Here is a 6,001-nt window from a genome sequence, read left to right as displayed (position 1 = left end):
ATAATAGAATTTTATTCATGATTGTGTTAATAATACCACATATAACGGTCATAACCATAAAGATTACTACTGCACATAAATATCATAATGAATTCTTAATAAATAACCATAATGAGAATTGTTTAAGAATAATGTCATTTTGTATTTCAATGCGCATTAATATCCAAGATAGCATATTTATTTTAAACGTCATAAAAGTTATGACATTCTATATTGGGTAAGATATCTTACATAGTTGCTATTTACTTGCAATTAATATTGTGCATCCGTACATTAATGGCATTCAGAGATCATTAAAGCCTCATTTGAATGAGGTGTAATTAAAGAAATGTAAGTGATGATTTAATAATATAGGTATATATAAAATTACTCTTAAATCATTTCATTTGTACGAATAAAATAAAATACAAAGGGTAATTTTGGAAGAAAAATACATGTGCCATGGTTCTCCTCCAATTTGGGGTGTAAGGAAAATTGCTCAAAATTCATCATCACCTACCTTCATATACTATCATCCAAACAATCTCTAAGGAACTGTCATGTATATCCTAAGAATTTTGCATAAATTAATGTTCTGATCCGAAACTGACACTTGCACTATTTTGTAGTTAGCTCAGGGTATGAAAGTTTCGTTTATCCAATTTGGTAATTCATCGGTCCATAATGGCTTTAATAGTTAGGGACAATTACACGATAATCACAAATAGATTCAATATGTTCAATTCTCTTACGTTGGTAAAAGAAATTCTAACAATGTCAAATAAACAGTTTTTATATGAATAGGCACATCCTTGTAAAAAAGGGAATGAAATAACTGTTTGACAAAACAATATTCAAAAATATGAATTTCTGATATTAAAAGTACTATATAGGAGAAAAGCCATATATAGATGGTGAATTGTACAAGGAAAAACCAAATATGATCTTTTTGTAATTTCTTCTAATAGTTATATGCATGTTCATCCAAAAGACCGACCAGATCTAAATCATATGTAATTACATGAGCCCTTTTATGATATTTTAATATCAAATGACAAAATCACATTGAATGGATGAATTTTTTTTTGTAAATCCCAAGATTACGGGTCTTATACATGTGTTTTGTACTAATTCAATGATAATATCATATTACACTTGTCATGCATAAAAATATGAAGGCATAGTAAGCATGCAAGATTTAATGAAAGATTTGTGTCCATGACTTCATCTTTCATAGTTTATTAGATTTATCATAATAACATGTAACGATATTCATAGCACTTGATAAAGGTAAGAAATTTCAATTTTCTTTAATTAAAAATGGAATAAGAAAGGGTAGGAAACTTATCTTATTTATCATAAAACTCCAGATTTAATGTAGAAAACTCTTTCCCACCAATCTATAGAGAAGCCTATCTTTGGATAGATTTAATGTATTGATTGAGCCAAAGTTTGAGATTGAGATTTCTATTCCATTGACTCCATTATTTTGTTCTTTGTGAAACTCTATACAATCAAGATTTTGTGATTTTCTGTTTGTTAGAGGTCCACCTTCACCGCACCAATTGATAACTTGGGGAAAAATCCTTGATCGGAGCACTTCCCTGTGGGGCGCCGTTGGGATCGGCTGGGGACACTCCGATGCCAAAGTCAGTAATATTTCTGAGAATAAACTATAAGCACAAAAGTAGAGTGTTGAGCGATTTTTGCAAGTGCACGGTATACGCTTGTAGTAATAAAAGATATCGAACCCACAGGGAACGCTTTTTAACTAAAACTTTATTTAACTCGGTTTTAATCACGTGTTTAGGTTTAATAAAAGAAATACGTTTAATTGATGGAATTGGTTTTGGTAAATTAGGATTAGATAGAAGTATTATATCGAGTTTAGAGAACAGTTCTGTCTTGGGATTTTGATTACAAGACAGATACTTCCGTAATTGGAATAAATAGAAGGTGTAAAACTTATTTTCATAAAGCAAAGAAAACAACTTTAACTTTGTAAAGATTATGGACATGTAACAATATAGCGATTTATTCAATTAAATGGCTTTGAACCGTAGAAATCCCCCTGATGTTGAGGTGATTCCTACCTTAATCAAACTAGTATTTTATGTCTGATAAGCCGCGATCAGCGATCATGTCATCCATAAAAACTAAATCTGTCAAGTGTTCAACAAAGTTCTTATATGAATAAGATGGAATAGAACGTTTTAATAAAAACACCAATTTATCATTTTGAAAATCATTTTGTCAGAACAATATCAAAATAACAACAGTAAGAATATATTGAATAAATAAGTATATCATTAATGAAATGTGAATTTTCACAAGTTAACAGAGAAGTAGAAACTTGGATAGCATTGTAACGAAAACTTTGAGATCCGAGTTGACAATCTTTCTCTCAAACTCCGTAGGTGCGTCAAACCTCATGCGCTTCAGCCGTCAATTCTTCTCGCTGGATCTTCGGAATAGAGACTGCTAGGTCCACTACCAGAATGAAAACTTGTCTTTGATCAACCTTAGAAACTAAACTAATACTGTGTTTATAACTAATCTAATAACAACTTGTGTATAGCAAGTTTGTTTACAGAAATGTAATCTAACTTTCTGATTCTTTTCTGAATCAGAAACTCAACATAATAACTTTCTTCTCTAATTTCTCTAACTTTTTCCCACCTTTTCAATTCTGAAATGGATCACTTATTTATAGTTGTTGAAGGGTTGTAAATGATGGGTCGTGTCCGCTGGTGAAGGGTCGCTTTTATCCGAATGAACAGACGCATTTTTCCGATTTAAAACATATGTTTTGTTTGCAGAACAGTTCACTATCGCGACTGAGATTCCGAAAATCTCAGTCGCGATAGGGGATACAGAGGCGAGTTGAAGACTTCGTCTTTCTCCCGAGCTGGCTTCCGTAAGTCGCGACTGAGATTATGAAAATCTCAGTCGCGACAGAGAGAATTTTCCCTGTCTCTTGACTACTTTTCATCCTCCTTGAGCGTTCTTCTGACTGATATGCATTCTCGGTATGTTTTTTAGGTTTTTTCTCCATTTTAGCTCCGTTTTTGCTCCGTTTTCTCTCCTATTTGGATTTAACCAAATAATTAAGTACCTTGCATCAAATAAGTAGATAAAGACGTAAAAGTATTCTAAATGAATATAATTAGCACGATTTCAATGTAAATTTAACGTATTTATGTATGATATTTTAGGTATATTTTGGGCTTAACAAACTCCCACAGTTAAGCTTTTGCTAGTCCCGAGCAAAATTTCACTGAATTTATCCTTTAATCAATCTCTTTATAAATAGAACATATATCCATATATTCCTCTTTAAATTAGTTAAACCGAAAGATAAACTCTTCATGGTAAATTTATATGCAAAGTATCAAACTAGCTAGTGTAAAAGAGATATATCATTCGTATTGTATTTCAATTTTTATATTGAAGTATTCGGGACGGTGTAAGCACGCATGTTTTTGAATCTTTCGTCTCAAGGCATTTCTAAGCACAAAATTTCCTTTCCCAAACCTAAACTATTACAAATATGGATTTATTAAGGACTTAGGTTTAATATATTTGCTTAGTTACGCCCGTGATAAGGGTGGTCTCGATCGTAACTTTATACGCATTTTATTTGCTTTCGTGTTCGTTTAAGAGGTACCGACCATGCCATGGGTGGACGCAATCGTTACCTAAAACTTTAAACACGTTTAATTTTGCTTTAATTTCTAACGTTCCTTTCATACCTCGATCGTGATAAGGGTGGTCGCAATCGTGGCCAAAAGTAAATGGTACTTAATGTTCTTCCCTTTCATACCTTGATTGTGATAAGGTTGGTCTCAATCGTGGCCAAAAGTTAAGAATACGACTACTTGATTAAATTAACATGAGTTATAAAAATGAAAATTATAAATTGGGAAAAGAAAAATAGCACATTCATCCTATATTGACTTGAAATTCAACATGTATTATGGCTAAAGTTTCCTTAAAAACTTCAATTGGTTTTTAATGTAAGACGAAAAATCATATCGAGCTAAAAAGCTAAAGTTGTTAGTTTGATTTATGCCTATAAACCTAATTGAAAATTGAAAATAAGATTTATATTTATCATGAATTCATGATATAAAATAGAGATTTGAAACTAAAGAAATTTTACTTATATACATTTACTCGAGACGTTTTTGATAAAATCGTATCGGAGATTTGTAAAAATATTTGTAAAAATATAGCCCGTATAGAAATATTATTTCTATTAATAAAGATAACCTTAAAATATGCTTAACATTATTTTTAAAAGTTAAAGTGTTTGAAAACATATGCAAAATATATTTTGCAAAAATTTACGTTTATGAAAAATAGCTATTATTTATGAAAAGTGTTGCACTTTATAAAAAAAAAATTGTTGCATTTGTTTTTGAAAAATGTTGCATATTATACTTGACTTAAACTTGAATAACAATTGAATAACAATATGCATTTATACTTTAAATAAATAGCATTCATTCTCATTCGTGGCATTCATTCGTACTTAAAATTAAAATGAATATGAAATATCTCCTCCCACACTTAATTTGGACCATGTCCTCATTGGTGCAAAAATTGATAAAACACGAAAAATAGTACGAAATAAACCATACGAATTAGAATTGAAAATAATAATACGATAACATTCAAACATAATAATAAAGAGAATTGTACCAAACATAATTGTAAATATTGTACTAAATTTAACAAGACATAATAATAATAACGAAAATGAGTTAAAGATAGAAAGGATAAAACCTATCAAGGTGAAGGTGGTGGAGAAGGCGTAGTCTCAACTCCTTGGCGTCAGAAGAAAGATAGCAACCGGCGACGAGTATATTTGTGCTCACGTCTCAATGTAGTGATAGTGGCATCCACCGTGGTTATCCTTGAACTCATTTCGGAATTGGTAGCAACAACTTCATCTAACCACAAATTCATGTGACGGTTATGCTCGTTCATTTGTGTCAAAACATGTTGCCATCCAACTTGGTCATCAACATTCGGTTCTACATGTGCTTGCTCGTTGGCATTAACATCAACATGCTCCTCCTCCGCTTCCTCGTCATCAAACTCCGCTTCATCGTCCTCATCATCATCTTGGGCACCTAAACCTTGAGAACCCGAGGCTTCACTACCCATGGTAGCAAAAACACATCTTGTGCGATCCGCATAAGAGATAAAGGCGGGTGGTCCCATTTTCTTCAATAAATTGGCCCTTTGAAGTGCCATGAGATCCAAGAAAGGTAAACCAACATGAGGCATACTTTGATAATCCGCTAATTCACCTCGAGCGCCCAAAACAATGCCGGTAATTAAATTACCCATAGGCACTTGCTTATTGCAGGACTTGGAAGCTCGAACTAAATTAGTAAATATCATCTCAATACTATCAATGGTCAAACCCTTAAAAATAGCATCTAACACAACCAAATCACGAACTTGCACTTTGGAACTTTCAACCCGACCAAATAAGGAGAATGATAAAAACTTGTGAAAGAAGAAGATATAATCATCCTTAAGTAGCTTACTAGATGTATTCTTTGGACTAAAAACATCTAAACCGGTTAAAGATTGCCAAACCGTGTGTGAATTAAAAGGCTTTGGCTTGGAATAAAAATTCCGAGTAGGAAAACCAAACCAACGGTTCATGGCCGCATACCCAACATCATAACGAACTCCATCACTCCGAAAAGAGATAACTCCTTTCTTCTTGTCATAGGTTAGAGTAACCAAAAACTCAATAATATGTGATTTAAGACTTGGAAAACGCATACTAGCAAATCGTTTCCAACTAAGAACGGAAAGAAATTCATCAATACGCTCGGTAAAAGAAAGTGTATTTACCGTGTCGGTATCAAGAAAAAGCATGTCGACGAACTCTATTTGGCTATTAGAAAAATGACGATATTTGCGTCCTTCGGCTTCCGTCGTAATATCGAACGGTGCTCCATATTGAACCCGTAATCGATTGACTTCGGTGGCCTTAGCT

Source organism: Euphorbia lathyris, chromosome 10 (assembly GCF_963576675.1).
Source record: "Euphorbia lathyris chromosome 10, ddEupLath1.1, whole genome shotgun sequence".
Taxonomy (NCBI): Eukaryota; Viridiplantae; Streptophyta; class Magnoliopsida; order Malpighiales; family Euphorbiaceae; genus Euphorbia; species Euphorbia lathyris.
The sequence above is the reverse complement of the archived record's forward strand: the minus strand, read 5'-3'. Positions refer to the sequence as shown.